The following is a 25,315-nucleotide window of genomic DNA, read 5'->3' on the forward strand; positions in this document are numbered from 1 at the left end:
AATCAGAATCAGTGCCACTAAGAGTCCCATAATTTCTTTCTTCACTTACTACTCTGTTGGCATGAGGAACCCTTAGTGATTTATTAAAACCTTGGATGTATTTCCTGTGGAAGTATCCTCCTTCTGGGAACTGGATGGGTTCTCTGCAAGTGAGTCACTGAGAGTGATGACAGCTGGGTCACTCACTGACACCCATTGAATCTCTGACATATATTCTGCCTTTCAAGGACACATGCTCTACAACACCTGCTGTAAACTACAAACCACATCTTGAAGGAAACTCCCAATCATACAGGGCAGCATTTTTAAACTGGAACGTAACTATGCCTACAAAATTATTGTAGCATCTTCCCCCTCCCCTCTATTCTTACTGTCTCAGGGTGAAGCAGATTTTTTTTTTCCTTTTTATCACTGGTGGTAGGGAATATTCAGGAAGGCCACAGTTAAGCAATAATGGAGAAAGAGAGTTGCATGCCTGAGAGATAGGTAATATTGTGGTATGGATCACCTATTCGCACAATTTTGTTTTGCCTTCCTGGACTCATTTCAGATATGCCATTTCCATTTTGTGATGGATGGTTGCTATGCCCATTTAGCCCATGACCTGATGGGTTGTGTGATAGTCAATTCACAGTGGGAAGCTCCAATTGCATATTCATTCCAACTGAGGCACAGCAGTATGATAGGGTCACTTTGTGATCAGAGATGATGTGATCTTGCCTCAGAAATCTAGAAAAATGTTTTTAAAAAAATATTTATTTTATTATTCCATGATACAGTTCCATAGGCTCTAGGAGTTCCCTGTCCCTATTCCCAAGTCCCCACTCACCCACTGATACCTCCATATCATTACAGTAGTATAGTTCATGATCAGACATAAGTCCATCATTCTGCTACTTAAGTGTATCCTGATATTGTCTGCATGGACAATGGCAGAGAGTCCAGCATCCTGCTTTCAAGATACATTCAACAGTTTCATTGGAAGTCCATCTTTGATTTGTAGGGAGAAACACACACTGCATCATATCTTCACATCTGTATGTGATAATCTCTATTACACAATAACTATACATGCCCTTAAATGAAAAGTCATGAAACAAAATCAACAACAGAGAGAAAAATAAGATTTACAACAGGAAGTTAAATAACATGCTACTGAATGACCAATGTATCGATGAATGAAATTCTAACATTTGCAACTAAATCGTCCCAACTAGAGACCATTATGCTCAGTGAAATAAGCCAATCCCAAAAGGACGAATTCCATATGTTCTTTCTTCATGCAAAATACAAGATCAATAGCACTTTCAATATGATTTTTGCTGCCTTTCAGAGGATTTGGTATTTTGTTTTTATTTTAATTCATTCAATAATAAGTTTTTGTTTTTCTTACTAACTTCTCACTGACTCATAGGTCACACAATAGCATCATTTATTTCAGAAAGGGCTTTAATTTTCTTTTTCATTTCCTCAGCAAAAAAAAAAATAATAAGTTTTCTTATTAGGGATTGCTAGGAGATTCACATGACATCCTTATCCACCATGAATACCATCTCTATTAAGAATCTTCTGTCCATGCTAAGGTTGATGCTAGTTGGTGCCACAAGATCCTCTTTTTCCTCTGTATATCACATAAACGATCAAATATCAAAATGATTTGATAATAAAAGGGCCAGGGCAAACTATGAAATGTATATGCTGTCTTGGAAATCCAGAGTGAGTGAGTAAGCACCGGGCTTCTTTCTCAGTGGGGTGATACAAGGTGCAACAATTTGCTCTTTATGCAGCAAAACCAGAATTAACTTAGCCCTGAGGCAAAACCACAAGAATGTGCACTGCTGTCCACTCCAAGTGACTGCGGAATCATTCAGCAGCGCTTTTATAAAGGAGATCTTAAAATGCATTTACTGAGTTGATGGCCACATGTTTCCAGAGGCTATGTTGATTTGTTCTAGTGCATGCATCCCATCCTGCACAGCAACCAACTACCTTCGGCATTATGATTAAGTTTGTAGCAATGGACTATCATCTGACAGTTTTGTCTGGTTTCTCAAGGTATCAGACTGATACATCTCATGGAATTAGGATGGGGGCCACTGCTTTCTGTATTTAAATCTCTAGGGGGCAGTGAATTCTGACATACACCTGAGGATGTGTTTGTGCTGTAAGATTTTGGCTGGATCAGAGGCTTTTCGGGAAATTTCCCTTTGTTTTTATAAGTTATTGTTTTTTTCCCCCATACTGTTTGGTTTAACTTATAGTTGAGAATCATTGTGAGAGCTCTGTGAGTTGTTGATTCTATTTATCCTGCCTTTGCATTAGGAGATGAGCAGATGCATGAATTCTGTTTGTCACTAGGCCTTGCAGAGTCCAATAAGGACCATTAGGGCACTTGTGGGTCCTCTTTCTATCAGTGTCAGATTATATTGTATCAAACGGCCCTTAGAAATTCTGACTCGGTATCTCTGCAAATGCTTCACCCCTTTGAGGGATGATTGAAGAACAAATATTCCACATGTTTATTCTGGGCTCCTCAAAGGGAACTCGGCTTCCTTGGCCACTGCTCTTTAAATCTGAAAGCTGATGCATGTCTCAACCAGACAACAAATTATACTTTTCTATCCTATTGGCTGACGTTAACTTTATTTATCTATTAAAAAATTTGAAGCTATGTACTTCAAGAAATAGCTTTGTTAGAGATCTAATCTCAACTCGAAACCTCTTGGTCTATTTGTCACGACTAGAGATATCTCCTGGTTTGTTTCTCTGCTGCTTAGGGTAATTAACATCATTTTGCCTTTGATGACTAGATGTTACTTGGCCTTCTCTGTTATAGAATCTTATTGTCCTCATTGATATTATGGGACCCGCTTAGCAGTATGACCTGGACTATCTACAAAGAAAAGTCATTATTTCTTCCTTCCTGCCTTCCTTCCTTCCTTCCTTCCTTCCTTCCTTCCTTCCTTCCTTCTTTCCGCCTTCTTTCCTCCTTCTTTTATTCACGCTCTCATTGGATCAGGTAATTATTAATAGTAAATACTCTTTATTCATTCCACTTATTCAAGTGCTAATTTCATCCAGAAACCTCACAGACACACAGAAATAATGTCTTAACAGGCGTTCAAGTCTCCCTCGACTTGGTCATGTGGACACATAAAATTGAACATTACAGGGACTATCCTTTTTTCCTTTCCTCTAGAACACTCTGTCTTAGATGGTAAGTGCTCTGGTGAATCCACTCTCGGAGCCCTCTGCACCCCTCCTTAATACTCTGGGAAGCCATTTTTGGTATCGTGACCTCAGTTACCATCATGGATTCCTGTGTTTGAAAGAATCAATCCATACTCTTTAAAGACTGTCTTGTCAGTTTTAAGCCTTGATTCATGAGACAGTGCCCCTCCAGTCAGCTGATACTCTTAGATTTAACTTTTTATCCTACATCCCCTGTGCCATCACTCCTAATATATAATTGCCAGGCAGGATCTCATGCTTCTTTTTGCAACATTTTGGCTAGATTCTAAATCTGTTACGATGATAATCCTTTCCCTCTGATAGCAGCAACAGCTGTTTCCCCCCAAAATGTCATTCTGAGTCTTAACTCCAACTATTGATCCAGATGTGTTGATTTAGTTATTGATGCACCTACACCCAGTAGAGATGGATCAAGCAGCTGTTCAGAAGAAATAGTGTTGTGTTTTGAGGCCTTTGCATCATGTGAGACACTGACACACTCTTCAATAAAAGGACATTGACTTCATTTTTTAAGAAAGGAGAAGAGTATCTCCACTGCTGGTGAGGCTGCAGGTTGGTGCAGCCTCTATGGAAATCAGTATGGAGGGGGCCCGGCAGCGTGGCCTAGCGGCTAAAGTCCTCGCCTTGAACGTCCCGGGATCCCATATGGGCACCGGTTCTAATCCCGGCAGCTCCACTTCCCATCCAGCTCCCTGCTTGTGGCCTGGGAAAGCAGTCGAGGACGGCCCAATGCATTGGGACCCTGCACCCGCGTGGGAGACCTGGAAGAGGTTCTTGGTTCCTGGCTTCAGATCGGCGCGTACCGGCCTGTTGTGGCTCACTTGGCGAGTGAAACATCGGATGGAAGATCTTCCTCTCTGTCTCTCCTCCTCTCTGTATATCCGGCTTTCCAATAATAATAAATCTTAATTTTAAAAAAATGGAAATCAGTATGGAGAACACTCAAACAACTTAAAATCATCATACCATACGATCCAGCAATAGCACTCCTAGGAATATATCCAAAACACCTCCTACACGAAAAACCTACATGCACCCCCATGGAAATAGCAGCATAATCAGTAATCGCAAAAACTTGGAAGCAACCGAAATGCCCATCAACAGAAGACTGGATAAGAAAGCTATGGTTTATTTACTACATGGAATACTACTCAGCTATTAAAAAAAACAGAATGCAGTTCTTTGTGGCCAAATGGGCCCAACTGGAAACCATAATGCTAAGGGAAATGAGCCAATCCCAAAAGGTTAGATAACACGTTTGCGTTAATTTAAGTTGAAATGCTGTCGATCTGAAAGATGGTACCTGTAAAATGTAATATTATTTCAACCTCTAACAACCTGTATCTCATGCAACAACATATTGTGATGTAATCAATGAACCAACAATGAATGTGAGGCAGACTGCTCATGATCTACATCAAAGAACTGTAAAACCTAATGCACTTTTAAGACCCTATGCTTCGGGCCCGGCGGCGTGGCTCAGCGGCTGGGGTCCTCGCCTTGGAGGCCCCAAGATCCCATGTGGGCGCTGGTTCTGGTCCCGGCTGCTCCATTTCCCATCCAGCTCCCTGCTTGTGGCCTGGGAAAGCAGTTGAGGGCGGCCCAAGGCATTGGGACACTGCGCCCGCCTGGGAGACCCGGAGGAGGTTCCAGGTTCCCGGCTTCGGATCAGCGCAACACCGGCCCGTTGCGGCTCACTTGGGGAGTGAAACATCAGACGGAGGATCTTCCTCTCTGTCTCTTCTCCTCTCTGTATATCTGACTTTGTAATAAACTGAATAAATCTTTCAAAAAAAAAAAAAGACCCTATGCTTCTCGGTAATGGGGCGGGAGAGCAGAGAAATCTTCCATCTCCCTAGAATATGTGAGGCAGACGTAAAGCACAACCTATGAAGAACATAATAGGTAACTCCAGACAACAGACTCGAATCAGCATTAGACAATAGTAAAACCACAAAGACATGGGGGTATCAAGAGCGATCCTGACAACCCCTTAACAGGAGATCATATGCACAGAGCAGGGGGCATCCCAGAGTGGAGCAGGTGGACAAGAGGAGATTTGTATCTCAACCCTGGAGACTTCCGGGTCCTCACCAAGGACAATCAGTACGAGCACCAAGGAATACATCCCAACTGCCAAGGAGACCACAGGGACTTGGAGTGCCTTTGGAGGCCAAGAACTCTGAGGTCATCCACTCCCATTTCAATCTCCCACATGGGATGGAAGAAGTCCAAATCCCTCCTCGCAGAGCTCAATGTCACCGGAACAACAGCCTGGAGCCCTGAGCGGTCTACAGAAACAGAAGAACAATAAACTCTCTTCCAGACTAGGGAGAGGAACTTTTTCTGGTCCTTACTTAGTTCCAACACTGGGTCCCCACCCTCTCTTGCAATGACCATCAGGGTCGCCCTGGAGCCCACCCCCCAAGAGAAAAAAACAAACAAAAACAAACAACAACAAAAAATTAGAGTAGACAGAGAACAACAAGGAAAGCTTAGAACTAGACAGGAAACGATCAGTGGGGACTCACACATACCTTACTAGGTAGGACACGAAAATAAATTACTTCTAACTAGGGTATGGAGGATTTCTCTGCACACCCCTCCCAACAGTGTTCTATGCCTCAACGGGTGTCGTATGCCTTGTTAAAGCTATAAGCCAGTATAGACTATCCTAAAATCTGCCTAGTTCAGTAAAAATTATGCTTCAACACAATAAACTGCTAAATACTAAAATGAAAATAGACATGAGACAGCTGAATAGTATCCTATAGCCATTTTAAGGTAGATATAAGCCAGTTGTATACAAACTATACTTGAAATGTTATTGAAGTAGTCATAGGATGTGGTTAAGAACCTGCATTTTCTAACATATCAGTCACTCAATACAATGTTAATTAACCTCATAATGTTGGAAACTGTTGTTGATGTTACGTTATGGCTTTTAATTGGTCGGAATGATATTCTGCCAGCTCTGCCTTCAGACCAGAGATGGTCTCCCCAAGAAACTGTTGAATTGAGCTGGACAATAAGATGCTGGACTCTATGCATGGCACATGCTTGCAATGAAAGAAACAAGACTGAATTTGAACTGTAATACTGCAATAAGGTGGAGCAATCCACCATGAGGGGAGGGCACGGGGAAGGGATGGGGGAACATCAGAGCCTATGAAATGATGTTATAAAATGAAATGCAATAAAAAAATATTAAAAAAAAAGAAGAAACCAGATAAAAACAAAGGCTTCCGGGCCCAGCATAGTGGCATAGCAGATGAAGTCCTCACCTTGAATGCGCTGGGATCCCATATGAGTGCCAGTTCTAATCCTGGCAGCTCCACTTCCCATCCAGCTCCCTGCTTGTGGCCTGGGATAGCAGTCGAGGACGGCCCAAAGGTTTGGAATCCTGCACCAGTGTGGGAGATCTGGAGGAAGTTCCAGGTTCCCGGCTTCGGATTGGCTGCACTCCAGCCGTTGCGGCTCACTTGGGGAGTGAATCATCGAACGGAAGATCTTCCTCTCTATCTCTCCTCCTCTCTATATATCTGACTTTGTAATAAAAATAAATAAATCTTTTTAAAAAAGGAAAGGAGAAGAGTAGAGTCCTCTTCCACTAGCTTAGTGGCTTCAGGAGACATGGCAGATTGATTTTATTTGAGCATTTTCCCTTAGATGTTCTGATCTGAAGATCTTGATCAGGATCCGACCTTTAAGCATATGGAAATTCACAGGCAAACTGTAGACAGCAGCAATCAATCTACTGCATTGCTGAAGACTACATAATCTATTGCCATAGACTCTACATGCTTTTAAGGTGCAGGTATTGCCTAAGCCAGGACTTGTCCTTCTATCTGTAGCCATCCCAAAGCACTATGCATGTGTAAGCTTTAGTAATTAAGGAGAGGTAGCACAACAGTGGTGTCTTGAATTGCCATCTAACTGATAAATAATTGACTTCCAGAATGCTATTCTGGGGGAAGGGTAAGACAAACACCTTATGCACGCTATTTTAATTTCAGTTCCTTCAGAAGCAGGTCCTGAGACAAGAATTTGAGTATAAAGAGTTTATTTTTGCAAATTAGCTTAGGAAAAAAAAGTGAAGGCATGACGAAATGAGGGGAGTAAGTCGTGAAAGGTAAATGATCAAGTACGCTGTCACCATGGCAGCTTGGGCTTCGTTTCACCAGAGAACCCGAAGAGGCAGTGCAGAAACACTTCAGTCAATGAAAAACAAGGTGCAGTAAGTTGAGGTATTTGCCCACTAGTTTCCTAATATCATGTGGTGGAGATTTCTGGTAAATGTTACTCTATAACACTTAATCATGACCCTGCATTGGAGTAGCTTATACTCACTGCCAGGAAAAACGAAATAACAAAAATCTTCCCAGATAGTGAGGCAGGTTTCTGCTCATGACCAGTGATCAACTTCTCTGTTTTGAGACTACTGACTCCACGCTTTACTCTCTCAATCTTCTCCGTGTTCCTCAGATCACTTGCCTATTTGAATTTGTTACTTAGAGAATTTATAAGAATTTGAAATTCAACATATACACTACCGGAACCATCAACTCCCACCCCCCATTTTAAAATGGTTTCTCCTTCTATTTTCTCTGAATATGTAATTGGCACTTCCACACACCTGGTACCTCAGAAATCCAAGATTATTCTAGTCCTTCCCTCTCAGTCCCCTGTACATTTATCAGGCACTCAGAGCAGCCATTACATCTTGGAAGATGTATGATTCTTGCATAGACTGTCATTATTCTCACAGGAATTACTGTTACAGATCCTAATTGTTCTTGCAGCTTTCCACTCAATCTATTCTGTGCAGGATAGTCCATATGATACTTCAACGATAGGTCTGACAATTCATTTTGTGTTTAAAACCTGACATGATCCCTGGTTGATCTTGAAGTAAATGTCAATACCATTAGGATCATGTTCAAGGTACTTTATGGTAGGATCCATGCTTTTCTCATGATCTTTGGTTTTCATCACATACACACTTAAGATTCTTTTAGAGCCTCACTTACATTTTTATACTGTTATATTCTTTCTACCATGCCTTGATGTTGTAAACTTTAACATTTTCTCCTAAAAACTTCTATTGCTTGATTGCATGGATTATTTTGCTGCTCATTTGTGCTCTCCTATTAGTTATCTTTTTTTTTCCTCATGAGAATTTATCAAATTCATTACAATTACTTTTAACCAACTGCCTGGAATGCAATAGTATATGATCTAGGAGCAACAATCACATATTTCTTATTTTTGTTTTTACATTTTCAACAATTATCCATAGTTTCTAGGACACACAAGCAAATTTTAAAAAGGTTGCAAAGGGGGAATTTAAAGATTGATTTATTTTAGTACAAGAATTTTGGAATCTACACATAGTTTAATCATAATATATATTTCCAGTAAGTTTGTGCATACTTCTTACAATAGGCACTTTAACAAATAAGTTTCTAAATACGTTACTTTTTTTAGCTCACCAGAAAAGTTAATAGTTAATATTGCATTGGACAAGATCTTTCCTTAAGTATCCCAATTTCTTCAATGCCTTGTACAGTGCTCATTATATGTAAAAAGATTATGATAAATTCCAGTTGACTTGAAAAATGAAGATCTTATAATAGTGATGAATGAACTATAGCAAGCAAACTACACATTCCCAATACCAAATTGAAAAACAACCCTCATGGAAATAATGAGTATGGCCCCACTTGTGCCAGAAGAACAAGCCATTTTCAGTGTATTAACATTACCCCTGTACAAGTATAGTGTAGTAATGTGCTAAGCAAACATTATTTCTAACTGAATCAAGAATGAAGGAATACTTGTTAACTGATATCTGTGAATATTTCTCTAGTTATTTTGAGAAATCAATAACTCCCTTATTCAAACTTCCAAAATATATAGCCACCTCCCCACCACCCTGAAAAGATTTGAAAATCATTACCCTTCTAAGATTTAGTGGTGTATTTTAAGATAAGGATTGAAGAGACCTCCTGAGGGAATTCCTTCGCAGGGAAGCCAAAGAATTTCCCCTGCAAACTTTTTGCTCCATGGAACTAAATGTTAAACAGTTTCATAATTAGAAAATGTATTCTCCCTTCCACAAGCTAAATGTTTCTCCATGGCTTGGACTATCATTTCCTAAATCTGTTGTGACATGCTCCTTCAGAGTACAGCTCGGAAAAGCTTCTGCTGCTTTCTCTCCTCTTTGTGAGAAATCTCTAACCACTTCTCAGCAGTTCATTCATGTCTTTGTCTTCCATGCTGGAAAACATATGGTCTGTTTCAAAGAGAGTTCCTGTCAGCCAATTTAGAAACCAGGATATCCTGTTTTAATTTAGGGTTATCAGTGGGAAATTCCAACTTTTTTTTAAAGAATCAGCTACTCAGTGCCTTATCATGGAGATATTAATGAAATCTAATGTAATAGAATAACACAAAATTTGTATTCTGTTTTACTCCATGCCATGGTCACTTTACTCTTTTCCTTTTCAGAAAAAACAAATGCGTCTTTTTGAGCGATTCTAATATCTCACTATGAGTGAGAACGTGCTAAAACTTGGAAATGGAGTGAAAGGAGTCAGTGCCCCTAAACCAGCCAGCTAATCAAGTGCACTTTGAGTGTCTTACCATTTTGCATAAGACAAAAATTCAAGAAGGTTCCTGAGCAACAATGTCTGCAGTCAGACACAGTACAGTTCTTTCATTGGTACTCTGCTGAATTCTGGAGACGGTCCAAACTCGGCGGAGATCTGCATGAAATCCTGAATCAAACTTGTTGGAGCTTGCATTTCAACATTTCTGTAAAGTTGCCAGATGCAGTATCAATTGAAGTACTGTATATTAGAAATGGAAGAAAAAGCGATCCTTCACTGAGATGGAAGTGCCCTCAGTACCTTCACATTTTGTCCAATGGCATCAGATGCTCAGAGAAACTGAAAATTGCAGCTTATGTAGGTTGAAATGACCATATTGGTTTTCATCATAAAACTGAGTGAAATGTATAGAATTTCCCTAGTGTCCACATATGGTCCCCAGGGACTGGTTTAACAGCTTAGCTGGCACTTGGGATGCTAGAGTTATGTATCTGTGTGTCAGTTCCAGCACTGGCTGTTCTTCTGGCTCAATTTCCTATCAACGAGCCTTGAGAAGTAACAGAAGGGAGCTCAGACACTCGGGTCTCTGCCATCCATGTACGAGTCCAGCAGGGAGTTCCTGGCTCCTGACTTCAGGCCTGGTGATCCAGCAGATGGAAGATGCCTTGTACCTCCCTCTGTCTCTGTTCCTCTGCATTTTATAGAATCAATCAATCCATCAATTTTATTTAAAAAATAAATAAAATGGAATTCCCTGTAGCAAAATAACTTCACAAGGGATCCAACATGTAAAGCTAAGATCTGAAATTGTCACATCACCAGAGGAAAACAGAGGAGAAACGCTACAAGTTATTGGCAGAGGCAAAGACATCTGCATGAGACCTAAAAAGACAAATCCAATAAAACAAAAATGGACAAGTAGGATTACATCTAGCTAAGAAGCTTCTGTACAGTATAAGAAATAATAAACATAGTGAGATGACAACTGGCAGAATGGGAGAAAATGTTTGCAAGTTATACATCTGTTAAAAATTAATTTTCAGAATAAAAATCTGAATAAACTCAATAAAGCAGAACACTCCAGTTAGGAAATGAGCTAAGCTTTATTTACTTTTATTGGAAAGTCAGATTTACAGAAAGAAGGACAGACAGAGAAAGATCTTCCATCCACTGGTTCACTCTGCAAGTGAACCGGCAATGGTCGGAGCTGAGCAGATCAAAGCCAGGATCTAGGAGCCTCTTCCAGGTCTCCCAGGCTAGTGCAGAGTTTCAAGGCTTTGAGCTGTCTTCCACTGCCTTCCCAGGCCACAGGCAGGGAGCTGGAAGGGAAGTGGAGCAACCAGGATAGGAACCGGCGCCCATATGGGATCTCAGCAAGTACAAGGCGAGGACTTTTAGCCGTTACCGCACAGGGCCCAAAGCGGCATTTTGAAGCATGAAGCTCAAAACCAATAGACATATGAGAAGGTGCTCAGGATTAGTAGTCATCAGGGAACTCCAATCAAAGCAAGCATGAGGTTTTCTCTTACTCCTGTTAGAATGATTACCATCCATATATATTTATATAACAAATTCTGGCGAGGAGGTGGAGAAAAACGTATGGTGTTACACTATTGGCAGAAAGGTAAGCTGGTGTAACTGTTTTGGAAAACAGCATGGAGAGTTCTCAGAAATCTACAAAAACATCAACAATTTGTTCCAGTCACCCCAATTCTTGGAATTTACCCAAGGGAAATGAAATCAGCCTATGAAATTTACTTGTATTGCCATGTTTTCTGGAGATCAATTCATAATAGCTACAGTATGGAATCAGCCCAAAATGCCCATCAGCTTCTGATTAGATAAAGAAACTCGTATGTACACACTATGGAATACTACTCAACTACCAAGAGCAATGGCATCTTGTCTTACAGCAAAATGGTGTCATTGAAAACCATAATGCTCAGGGAAATAAGCTAGACTCCGAAAGATAAGTATCCTATGCTTTCTCTAACTTGTGGAAATGTAATGTATGTAGTGAAACTAACATCCTGAGATTTGATCATTGTTTTCATGGCCCTTGCCTACACTGCTGAGGAACAGTGGTCACGCTGCTTATTACTTGTTGAACTCTATTTAGTGTGAGACAAAGCTGGTGATTATAAAATAAGTCAAAAGCATGTCATGTCAAAAATGAGGGAGAGGATGAGGAAAGGAGGAAGGAAAACTGAGAACTATCATGTCCTTAAAGCTGCATATATTAAACATGCAAAATATGTTCCTCTTATATAAATAAAAATGCTCCATTATAAAACTTGGTAAGTAGAGCAAATACTACATAAAGAGAAAAAATAGTATACACACATATAATTTCAATATTCTGGCAAACTTAGTTTCATGTTGTGGTGTTTTATGGAAAACTCTAATGTGGTTTAAATTTGGATTTAATTTAAAGTTCTTTTAACTTTAAGGGCTTTCTGTTCACATGAGTAGATTGTACTTTCATGTATTTAGAGTTCTGCATCCCTCCAAAAATAGCTGGGCATAAATCCAGTTGTCTGTGAGTTACCTTGAATTTAGTTAGTATTTTCAAAGAGTTTAATTATCTTTTTGATATAATAGAATAGAAATTTCAAGTAAGAGATAATTACTATTTTAAGCAGTGCTTTTAGTTTTGCTTTTTGGCTCTTTTAAGTATGTGCCCCTCAAAAAAAAAAAGTACCTTTAGTTTTTCTCATAGTGAAGTTAATATGGGTCCACTTTCAGACATCAAAATTTTCACTCTAATGGTTTTATATGTGTGAGTATTGCTGTTATGGGTCAGATTTCCACATGAATCCCTATCTCAAATATATATGTATATATTTATCAAAGAAGTAAATATTTATCATTTTATTTTATGCTAATATGAATTGACATATGGTATTTTGTCAATTTTCTTTTTCTAATTTTGATGGCCACACCTGCTCACATATTCACTAATCTCTGGCATCTCGTCTAAGGTGCATTTGTTGCAGATTGAAATTCAGTGTAGAACAGGCAAGAGAAGTGGGTGACAGGGATTGCAAAAGAATCTTATGATTTATTAAGAAACTTACATCATCGGCACAGCTTTTCTAAGTGAAACTACTGCTAATGAGTATTTTTTTTTTTTAATTCTAAGGCACGGTTCCAGATTGGAACAAAGCTTTGACAATTTGGGATGTGTTATTGATTAATAGCATACATAAAAGCATTTGAGATCATTTAATACACACTAAATATTTCTATCTTTAAATATATAATTAATTTGCATTATGGAAACTTTTTTGTCAGTACATTGATTGGAAATGACTGCACTAGATTTAATTTCAATTTAAAAACTCTCTCTATTCATCTATTAATTGTAGGTACACACTGGCATTCATACATTTTATTTAATAATTCATTGTTCATTGGAAGTTGATGAGTTTAACACTTTCCTCTTCATTCTGGACTCAGCCTATAGGAGAGTTACTGAGGGAAAATGTTATCTCAGATCAACATTGTAGACTAAAACTGTCATACAAGGAAAATGAAAGAACAAATGAGTATTTCATGGGTTCTTTAATATAAAGTATCTGAGAGTAATATTTGTTGCAGAATATTTGAATTGAGAAAGAACGAAGGTGAAGTGACTATCTCCTTTTGCAGCATATGTATGGCTACTTCAACGGGACCCTATAATACATCCCGCAAAAACGAAGTCTGCAAGAGAAAGTGCTTCACTTTCTATGCTGTCATGCTAGCTGACTTGCAGAGTGTTATAACTTCCTTTAAATTTCATTTGAGGTCTACACCAGAATTGCAATAAGACTCAGTGACATGCTCACTGCACTTAAATACTTACACTTATATGGAAATGTTCATTAAAACTTTAGGAAAAATATCAGTACCTTAAAAGAATAATCTATTATGAACAAATGGGATTAAATCTAGAACTCCAAAAATAATTCAGTATTTTAGATCATATTAATAATATTCGGCATATTAGTAAGTCAATTGAGAAAAATAACAAATGATGTGTTCAACATATGCTGATATGACATTTAAAAATTTTTGTTATCCATTCCTGATTTAAGAATAAAAATTCTTAGTGAAATAAATACAGAAATTTCATTCACATGGAAAAAAATGATTTTTTGCTGACTATGAGGATCATGGTGAAGAGTGTAGCACTTGAGACATTATTATTTAAGTCAAAAGTGTTATAACATTGACGCCCACAATTATTGGTAATGCTTAAGGCTAATGAAGAAATGAGTGAAACGGTGGTACAAAAGAAATACTATTCCATCCATTGATTCCAGAAACACTGAATGAAGGTCTGTTAAATTCCAGCTCTGTCTTAGGGGGCTCTTAGGATTTATTGCTTTGAAAAGATGAACTGTCTGCACTCACAAAGTTCACATTCACTGTGGGGTACATTGTTTGTTGAGTATGGATGCATATCTAGTGGGAAACACAACAGAAGATCCACCGCTTGTTTTAAACTCACTGGAGCAGTAGTTAGAAATTATCATGGAAATGGTGACAGTTAGCTAGCAAAAAGGACTGAATAAGATACTTACCAAACAACTTTAAAACCCTAAAATCATACTCTTCAGAAATGCCAAAAAGCAAGTGTGAGAAATAATAAAATTGTATAGAAGACTCAATTCCATAATGACATAAATTCTCACATTGATGCACATAGTGAATGAAATCTTTAAGGAGAGCACAGCATGTCTTTTAAAAAATCTCTCATGTGTTTTTATTTAGGTTCATAAATATCTGAGACTTGCACAAACATTCTGAAAAGGAAGACTAACACAAAGGAATTTCAAACTGCTTATTTTCTTCAAAGTCCACAGTAATTAAAATAATGTGGTACTTGTAAAAGAATAGATCATTGAATGATGCTGAGCAATCGATTAATCATTTACTGGAATTCATTCATACTATAAAGGTGGCATTTCTAATCACTGGGTAAAATATTATTCAATCACTGGTCATTTAAACAGTGAGAGTCCTTTACAAGTTAAATTAGAGTTGCATACCTACCTCAAGCTTAACTCCAGAATAAATTCTAGATGAACTAAATTTTGAAAAGCTTTAAAAATTGCAATGATAGATATACTGGGATAAGATGAACTGATATTATGAAATTCTTGGATTGGGCAAGGCTTCTCACATGACACAAAGTCCAGATATGATAAATAAGGCAAATGATACGATCTTACTATATATCAATTTTTTAATTGGTCAAAGTTTAAAATGTACTGTATCCTTTGAAAAACATCTTCCTATCCCTATCCCCCAATCCCTGATAACCAGTATTCTACTCCCGCAAGTTCTAAGTCTTTGCTTAGATTTCACATACAAGTGGGATTATCAGCATTTTTTTTGTGCCTAGGGCATCTCACTTAACCTAATGCCTTCCACAGTGCAAATGACAAGATTTTCTTTCTAAGTCTGAATGGTATTCTTTTTTGAATATACTGGTCACGAGATGGTCTCCCCAAGAAACTGTTGAATTTGCCTGGACAATAAGATGCTGGACTCTATGCTTAGTATACTCTTGCAATGAAAGAATCTTGACTGAATTTGAAATGTAATACAGCAACAAAGTGGAGGAATCCACCATAGGGGGAGGGTACGGGGAGGGGTTGGGGGACCCCCAGAGCCTATGGAACTGTGTCACATAATGCAATGTAATTAATAAAAATGTATATATTAATAAAAAATTAAGCTTGAAAAAAATGAATATACTGGTCACTACATTTCCGTTTTTTTAAAAATTTATTTATCCAGCTAAACAGCAGGGCAGCTAAGTCGGCACTACATGGAATTCAGCACATTGACGTAAACTTGTACATGAACAAGGAGATCATTGAAATTTAGCAACATAGTAATTTTTACAACATATTAACACACAAACTAAACTAATATCTTTCAGAGAAAAGGAAACTTTATATGCCACTGTGTTAAAAATAAAAATAAACTGTTTTCAAGTAGATGTTGTCTGTGAAGAGACAATTCATGAAATAGAGGATGCTAATATCCAATATCGAATAAATTATGTTACATTTCATTAAATGAAAGCCAAAAAATCAAGAGCTGCAATGTTCACTTTTTTCTGTTGAGAAAAGACATCACGGTACACCCCAGCTAGAGTGAAGACAATGGCTGTTCATATGTTACACTGTTTAGACTGCAGATGTGCTCAATATCACATTTTTGGAGCAATTTATTACTTTATACCCATTATAGTGCTTAATACTTTTTCATCTACAAATTCCACGTATAAGCTATGTATTATAAAGCGATGTAGGATGCAAATATAGATCACAGGTATTATTGGTACAATGTTTATATTCATTTAAAATGAAAAAGTTCAGAAAATCTGTGTTTTCATTTCATGGTTTGATCAAACAAGTAGCGCTACTATTGATATACTAGAACATTATATAATATTAAAGGTATATTGGAAAAAGGCCCACAATAAATTGCTAAATTAGTGGTACTATATTCTCCATTGTATAATTAATGTAATTTAATGAGTTATACTATTTGTATTTGTAAATTCAGAAATATTTGTCTAATGCGATATATTAGAATGTTAGAAATTCTTACCCTAGAGAAATGGATTCTACATACTTCTATAATATCTCCATTTTAACATAGAGTGCATGCATTAGTTTTATAGTAAAAATGCTTACAAAGATTTTAAAGTTCTTTCCTAAAAATAAGTTGGAAAACAGAGTTCTCTTCGAGAAAAAACTTTTTTCTCATTTATATTGGCATGCTGCATTTCTAGTCAAAGATAACTTTACGAATAAGTTAATAATCTACATTTTGAATTATTTATATGCACTTTGAAGCTTTCAGGCAGAGAGGGCAGCTCTATATTTTTCTCCCCTTCAGATCTTAATCTGCCATCTGACATTGTGGGTCTCTTCATATTAATGAGGTCCACAGAGCAGAAAGAATGTCAGATTCTAGTTACAAGGTGTGTTTTGCCTTCTTACCTGTCACCATCCACGCTTTAACCAGAAGGGTGGAAGAAGTGAATTCAGCTGATAAATGGTTCAGTCATTCTGAGACTTAGTAGAAACTTGGCGTAGAAAAGTAAAATTTTACAAATCCTATAGGAAGGATTGTTGAATAAAAGATTTTTCCTGTTTTGGCCTGAGTTGAAGGACAGTCTCCTTCTATCCAGCTTCTGTATCCCAACCTGACATACTGGTTTGATCCTTGGAGAGATGTGGAAATTAATTCTTAACCCTTAAGAGGACCATCCCTGCTCCTGATCACTGTACAATCTAGAAGTCCATTTTAATTCTAGTGCAACCAGAACAGTCTGTTTGCTATAAGGAGGGAATATAAGATTTATTTTGTCCAGTTCCCGTAGAGCTGGTGGCAGAGAGCATGCAAAATGGCCAGCACTGAAAAGCAGTATTTTTCTCCATTGTAGTTTCTCTGACTAACCAAGACTCACAACTGAGCATCACACCGACCAAAAATGCAATACGGGTCAGAGCAATAATCTCACAATTTCCTCGGAAAAAATAAATTGTCTTATAATCAATGTGCTACTGACACATGATAGGTAGGTTACATGTATTCTATTTTTTAAACTGCGGGTCTTATCCATAGGATTATCTGTTGTGAGTGTGTGGAACACATCTCAGAATAACCACTTTAAATGCCTTAAACATTCTTATTGCTCATCAACTACCAATCTGTCGACTATTTGACACATCATTTGGCCAAAAGTCTGGCAGGTGCAAGTGGCTTTGGCTTGCACTACTTCCCCTCCAAATCTCTTGCCAAAGCTCCAAGATGGTGAGAACTGTTACACCATGATTCATTTCTTCATTATATGAAAAAAAAGAAGGGAAAAAATTCTTCCAGGAGAATGGCTCTGTTCTCCAGAGATTAGAGAAAGAAGTTAGCACTGATAATCAAAACTGATTCAAAAATGATAAAGGCACTAATAGAGAAAAAAAAAGGTAAAGAGATTCATCAAGCCAAACTTAACCTTTTGTCAGGTATATTCTGCCTGGTTTAAGATTTGTCTATTAACTCGCAGGTGAAATTCTGTTCTTCCAGGGAGAAAAAGAAGAGACATGGGCCGGAAGTGGTAAGTTCTATTCTAGCCACACTTGGTATAACTGTGATCCTGGAGCAGGTGTCCTCTCCATCGATATTTATCCAGCTTTTTAGATTCATTTCAATATGACAAAGACTCAGATTTTGCTTTTGATGACTTCTGTACCTTAAGACACTGGGAGATCATTAAAATCACACCGTCCTGCTCATGTTTTCCAATTATCCGTGTTATTTCCTCACCTGTCTTAGTGTAGGTATCATTTGTTGCAGTGACAAAATCCTAGGACTAGGGAATTTATACAGAACAGAGCTTCTCCTGACACTACTTGTTTCCAGAGTCTTAGAAGTCCAGGAACACGATGCCGTCTTTGGCGAGAATTGACTTGTTGCATTATAGTGTGGTGCAGGGCACCATGTACTGATACTATAGAAGCACATGTCAGTTCAAGTCCCAGTTCCTCTTCAGAGACTTCTGTTGCAGCATGGGAACATTACTCTGATGAGCACAGCATCTTAATTACCAACCAAAAGTCCTACCCCCAATATCATCAACATACAACTGTGTGAATTAGATTTTTTTGCACTCCTAGGAATATATCCAAAACACCTGTTTCACGAGAAACCTACATGCACCCCCATGTTCATAGCAGCACAATCAGTAATTGCAAAAACACGGAAGCAACTGAAATGCCCATCAGCGGAAGACTGGATAAGAAAGCTATGGTTCATATACTCCATGGAATACTACTCAGCTATTAAAAAAAACAAAATGCAGTTCTTTGTGGCCAAATGGGCTCAACTTGAAACAATAATGCTAAGGGAAATGAGCCAATCCCAAAAGGTTAGATACCACATCTTTGCCTTAATTTAAGATGATATGATGTTAATATGAAAAACAGTATATGTAAAATGTAATATTATATCAACCTCAAACAGCCTATCTCACATGCAATTAGATATTGTGAAATAATCAATGAACCAACAATCAATGTAAGTCAGACTGCTTATTATCTACATCAAAGAACTGTAAAACCTAATATACTTTTAATACCCCATGTTATCCCATAGCTGGGAGGGAGAGCAGAGAAATTTTTCATCCCCCTAGAATGTGTAAGGAAGACGTGAAATATAACCTCCCAGGATCATAACTGGTAACTCATAGACAACAGACTCGAATCAGCATTAGACAATAGTTAAACTACAATGGCATATAAGGGGAATTAGGAGCGGTCATGACAACCTCTTAACAGGAGGGCATATGCACAGAGCAGGGGGGACCCCAGAGTGGAGCAGGGGGACAGGAAGAGGCTTGTATCCCAACCCTGAAGACTCACGGATTCTCACCAAGGACTATCAGTACAAGCACCAAGGACTACATCCCAGCTGTCAAGGAGACCACGGGGCATTGGAGTGCCTTCAGAGGCCAAGAACTCTGAGGACATTCACTCCCACTTGGATCCATCACATGGGATGAAAGAAATCCAAATCCTTCCTCGTAGGATCCAAGGGCGTCAGAGCAACAACCAGGAGCCCTGAGCAGTCCGCAGAAACAGAAGAACAGTAAACTTCCTTCGGGACTAGGGAGGGGAGCTTTCTCTGCTCCTTGCCTGATTTGAAAATGGGTTTTAAAGGTGATGTTCAAATCATGGCAAGGTGTATGAGTTCTATGCGGTGACCATGACAAAGTCCCCTTGAAGTGTGGCTTAAGTGATAGAACTTTTTCTTTTGCTCATAGTGCCAAGTTGGAAATCTGAGATCAAGATGCCTCAGACATCCTTGGTATCCCTTCCTGTTCTTTTCAATGCAGCAGTCATATTGATAGTTGTTCTCCAACATCTTTAAGTGAATCCTCTTTTAAAGATTTTGTCTCAAAGTTACATTCTATAGTACTGGGGGTTGATACTTCAACTCATGCATTTAGGAGAGGTTAGGCACAATTCAGCTCACAATGGAATGAGAAAAAAACACTTCAGTAAAATGACATTTAAGTGGAAGTAACCTTCAGTGAGGTACAGCAACATTCATGGGCATTGAGCAAAAACTGTAGTGACTGAACTGGAGCCAGTGGATTGTAGAAGAAAACTTCTTGATTTTTTAGTGATGATATTGTCTCCTCTACCAGCTGCAAATCTGAACAAGGTGTTAGCTTCTTTGAATTTTATTGGAGTATACAAATGGCTATTGAATTCACCATGTAACAGTGAATAAAATCAATAGGATTTTTTACTAACAGCAATCTGGAATAAATTTTTATAGAGAAAGATTCTCTGAGGCTCTATGCTGAGGAACAATTAAGGACAGCACTGGCAGAAGGGGAAGCCTTGCCCATAGGATGGTGAGCTGAGGACCTTGAGATACCTTGTGCTTAGATTTCCAACTTCAGTAGTATGAGAAAAAAGAAAAAAGTTCATTGTTAAGACATACATTAAATAACAAAATTGATTTTTACCCAGCATCTGTCAAATGACAGGATCTAAATAAATGTGTATTAACTAATAAAGATAGTCTACATGAAGCACTAAACTTTATATATGTGTATATGTTTAGAGACACACATATGTATATATACTAGATAGGTATACATTATTTATTTTACCTGAAAGAGTTACAGAGAGAGAAAGAAGTAGAGACCAAGAGATCTTCCATCCCCTGGGTCCTGCCTAAATGGTCAGATGGCCATAGATGGGCTGATCTGAGGCCAGGAGCCAGGAGCTTCTTCTTGGTTTCCCACATAGGTGCAGGGGCCCAAAACGTTGGCCCATCATCCTTCATTGCTTTCCCAGGCTATAAGCAGGGTGATGGATGTGAAGTGGAGCAGTCTGGACCAGAACCCGTGTCCTTCTAGGATGTTGGTGCCACATGTGGAAGATTAGCTTGATATACCACCACACCAGACCCAAAGCTAAACTTTTAAAGAGCATGTAATTTCTTTTTTAAAAACAGATTTATTTATTTTTATTGGAAAGGCAGATATATAGAGAAGAGGAGAGATAGAGAAGAAGATCTTCTATCCGATCGTTTGGTTGACTGCAACGGCTGGTGCTGCGCCAATTCGAAGCCAGGAGCCAGGAGCTCTTCTGGGTCTCCATGTGGGTGCAAGGCCCCAAAGCCTTGGGCCGCCCTCGACTGCTTTCCCAGGCCACAAGCAGGGAGCTGGATGGGAAGTGGAGCTGCCAGGATTAGAACCGGCACCCATATGGGATCCTGGTGTGTGCAAGGCGAGGACTTTTACTGCTACACTATCGCGCCGAGCCCAAGAGTGTGTAATTTCAAGATGATTATTTGGGGTTTCAAATAAGAGAAACTTAACAGGTAAGAGAAATGATAGCAAAAGGATGACCAGCTGGGGTACTTTAATGGCAAAGTGGGCACCTTCCAAATTGAGCAAGTCCAAGGAGGTAAAAATGGGGAAGTGTGAAGAGGCTCACACAGGAGGAATCAGCAATAAATTTATGAAAATGGATGTTAGCAGGAAACTATGTATGGATTAGTTCAAAAGGTTTCATAAAAAAATACATTTTTTAAAGTTTTAGTTCTAGGATGTTTTTGAACTATTCATATACTTTGCAAATTGGTGGCATCAACAGATCACTGTAGACAGGAAGATTAGATAAACCACCCAGCCTTGCACTGTATAGGACAAGTCTCATCCTAATGGAAATGAGAGGTATGCTTTACGGATTCTCTTCAAATGCTTATGCAATGTTTATGTCTTTGTATGTAAGATTGTTCCACAACAGTTTTTGCTTACAGAACTTTCATGGAATCCCACTCAAGTATTCTTTTTCTCAATTTTTACTCTCTGTTACTCCTGGTTGGACTCAAGCTTCCACACGACAGTCTGAAGGACTGCTCTTTGCCTCTGCACACTCAGCTTCTCCAGCCCTCTCTGTTACACTGACAGAAGTATCCATTTCAGTGCACACCACACATTTTGCAATTTCTGCATTCACATCTTTATAACTTATTTCTGGTGGTAAAAATTGTGTAGCTTTCTCTGTCTCATTATTAAATGGGACTGGTAAATTGTTTGGAAAAGTGACTGTATTCATCTTTTCCAAAACCAAACCAAAATTAAAACTCCACCATGTAACTTAGCAGACCTTCCAAGCAAAAGATGAATTCTATCTATATGCCTTCCCAGAGAAACTAGGATTGCCTCATAGCTGGCTCTGACTCCAAGAATGTGGCAGAAGTGGCAGTTCCTGGTGAAGGCCTCAAAAGAGTCTTGGTTATCAGCTCTGTTTCAGAATTTTAAGTGGCCAACATGAGGCTGAGAGTGCTAGAAAATAACACATTGATGTTCTGAAATAAATCGTCCCAACTGATGGTAGATGCTTAGAGGTACCGAGCCCAAAAGAGCCAGCTGGGTGTGTTTAGTTCAAGTTGCTGATCCACAGAATTGGAAGCTAGGCAAACACATTTTATGGTTGTCCATTATGCATGAGAAGTTAACTATTACAATGGACCACTTGAGAAGTTTGGTAAGCCTCTTACCCATTATTTTCATGACAAATATTTAGAGCAGACTGATGTAAATCTTACACTAGTATGTGAACAGAAAGGATGTGGATTTCAGTCTTCTCTTGAGGACATTTCACACCCTTTTTTATTTATGCTGTATAAATATCCAGATATCATTTCATTACTGACAGTTGAAGCAGAAATCTGTAGAAGCAGAAAGTCCAGAATGTATGCCATTGTCACTTCACTCTTCGCCGTATCTCCTGTGAGTTCAAATAGGATCTGGCAGTGAACAGAATCTAGAAAATGTTAATTTTTCGTGATGTTGTCAAAAATAGAACATTGGCTTGGTGCCATGGCTTCTTTGGGGTCACAGCCAACCTGGAGAATGAACAGCTGTTGTTATTCAGAAAAATTCTGACAATATTTGGGAAGACATTATTAAGGGAAAAAAATCAGAGAGAAAATGGGAGTAAAAGCAAACTAAATCAGAATATCATGTTTAGACAGTAAAACATTGAATAATTTCAGAATTATTTAACACGTCTTCCAATGTAGGTCAACACACAAAAAAATCAGTCATCTGTAATGTCTGCATCAATGCATTTGGGTGGCAGTGCAATGTGGTGAAAGGCAGCAGGGTTTAGGGTCAAGAGAAGTAGATTACAGTCTGGGCAGATAATTTTCCTGGGCTTTAATACACTGAAGTGAGTATTTTTAGTTCTGCTTATAACACTATGACATACCACTCTAAAGCATGAGCATTCATGTTTTGCCTGTGGAGAGTCATTGATAGAAACAATTTCATATATATGTAATTTTTGCCCATATGCTATTTCATTTCTCCTACTCAATATGGAAAAGTTCAGGCATCACAGGAGTTCCTCAGACAAGATGCAAGCGTGAGAAGTCAGCTGTCTTCTGTTAAGCTGCACAGTGAAACAACTCCAAATATTTAAAACTATCCCATTCTGTTTGTTTCAGAAAATAATGTTTATTAATAAGATTGATTTGTAGTAGTTTACCATCATTTAAAATGTGTTAAACATTTACCTTGTTCTCAGTTTTAATTTTAATAATATAAACACTGGTAATTGTATCTCTTAAACAAATTATTTGGCATTATTAATAATGTGTAAGTGGATATTGACACCAAAAACATTAAGAACCACTTTTGGGGTCAGACATTATTGCATGCATTTTATAGGTTGGAAAGCATAGTCATTGAAAATGAATTCACCTGATGAATATGACTGAATAGAAGACCATCTAGGATGAAGAAAACTCAACCCAAAGTTCCTTTTGCATTTTCAAAAGCTTGCATATTTATTTCAATTTATTTTGAAGGCAGAATGACGGGTGCAGAGAGAATAAGGGTCTGTTGGTTTGCTTACCATGTGGCTGTAATAACCATGGATGGGCCAGACTGAAGCCAATAACTCAATCTAGATCTCTCACACAGATTGTCTCACCTAGACATCAGGAATTCAAGTCTTTGAGTCATTACCTCCTGCCTCCCAGGGTCTGCATTAGCAGGAAGTTGTATCCAAAGTGAAACTGGAATACAGTGTGAATGCATCTTAGTAAGAAGTCCAAGTGGCAGTATAATGCATTGTGCCAAATGTCCATCCTTTTCGAATTTCTACAATGCGTTTGATAGTAATAATTTTATTGCTTAAATAAAATTACACTCTAAGTGTACAGTTTTCTGAGTTTTAAAACAGGTCTATTTATACATTGCATTGCTAATTGCTCACACTAATTGAAGTGGCTGTGATGTCATCAAATGATCTAATCTGTGGGGCCATCATTGTATAAATGATCTGAATTTGAATGAAGTGTTTCTCAGCATATGACTACTGTGGGTTCAGTTCACCACTCCCACAGTGTTCAGTTCACAACTCCACAGCCTACAGATCTGTTCTACTGTCCCTGCTTCACGGGAGAAAACATTGCTCATTCTGCCTTCTCCTAGACAAATTCCTGCAAGTACTGCATTTTTTTCTTTTTCTTGGGGGGGGGGGGTGAATGTTGCATAAATGGAATCAGACAATATAAGACTGACTTTCTACATGTCATAAATGTTGCTTTTGTATAGTAACAGCTTGTTCCTCTTGATTGGGGGTAGTCTTTTTTGGTGGGAATGTTCCATTTACTCACCCATTCACTTTTTTTTTTTTAAGATTTTTATTATTATTATTGGAAAGCCAGCTATACAGAGAGGAGGAGAGACGGAGAGGAAGATCTTCCATCCGATGTTTCACTCCCCAAGCGAGTCGCAATGGGCGGTCTGTGCCGATCCGATGCCAGGAACCAGGAACCTCTTCCAGGTCTCCCACGCGGGTGCAGGGTCCCAAAGCTTTGGGCTGTCCTCGACTGCTTTCCCAGGCCACAAGCAGGGAGCTGGATGGGAAGTGGAGCTGCCGGGATTAGAACCGGCGCCCATATGGGATCCCGGGACGTTCAAGGCGAGGACTTTAGCCGCTAGGCCATGCCGCCGGGCCACCCATTCACTTTTGAAGGACACCTTAGCTGTTTCCAGTTGAGGTCTGTTCTGAGTATAAAGACTGTAAGATGTGTTAATAGATCTTCAGACATGTGTAAATTTTCAGTTCTTTGAGATTGATGTCCCCAAATGAAATGTCTAGGTTATGTGTTAACATTATAGAAAATTGCCAAACTGTTGTCCAGAGTGGCTCTAACAGTTCAGACGGTAGCACTAGCTCCATGTTCCCATCAGCTTTTGGTATGATCAGATCTTTCTATCCGAGCCATTGTTAAGTATTCATGGGATGCCAGCACAGCTTTCATTGGGTTATCTAGGATATTAAGTGTCAGTTTAGATGTTTTTCCTCTTTCTGTATATTCCTTTGGGGGAAGAGCTGCTTTAAGTATTC

This window comes from Ochotona princeps, chromosome 7, assembly GCF_030435755.1.
Source record: "Ochotona princeps isolate mOchPri1 chromosome 7, mOchPri1.hap1, whole genome shotgun sequence".
Classification (NCBI taxonomy): domain Eukaryota; kingdom Metazoa; phylum Chordata; class Mammalia; order Lagomorpha; family Ochotonidae; genus Ochotona; species Ochotona princeps.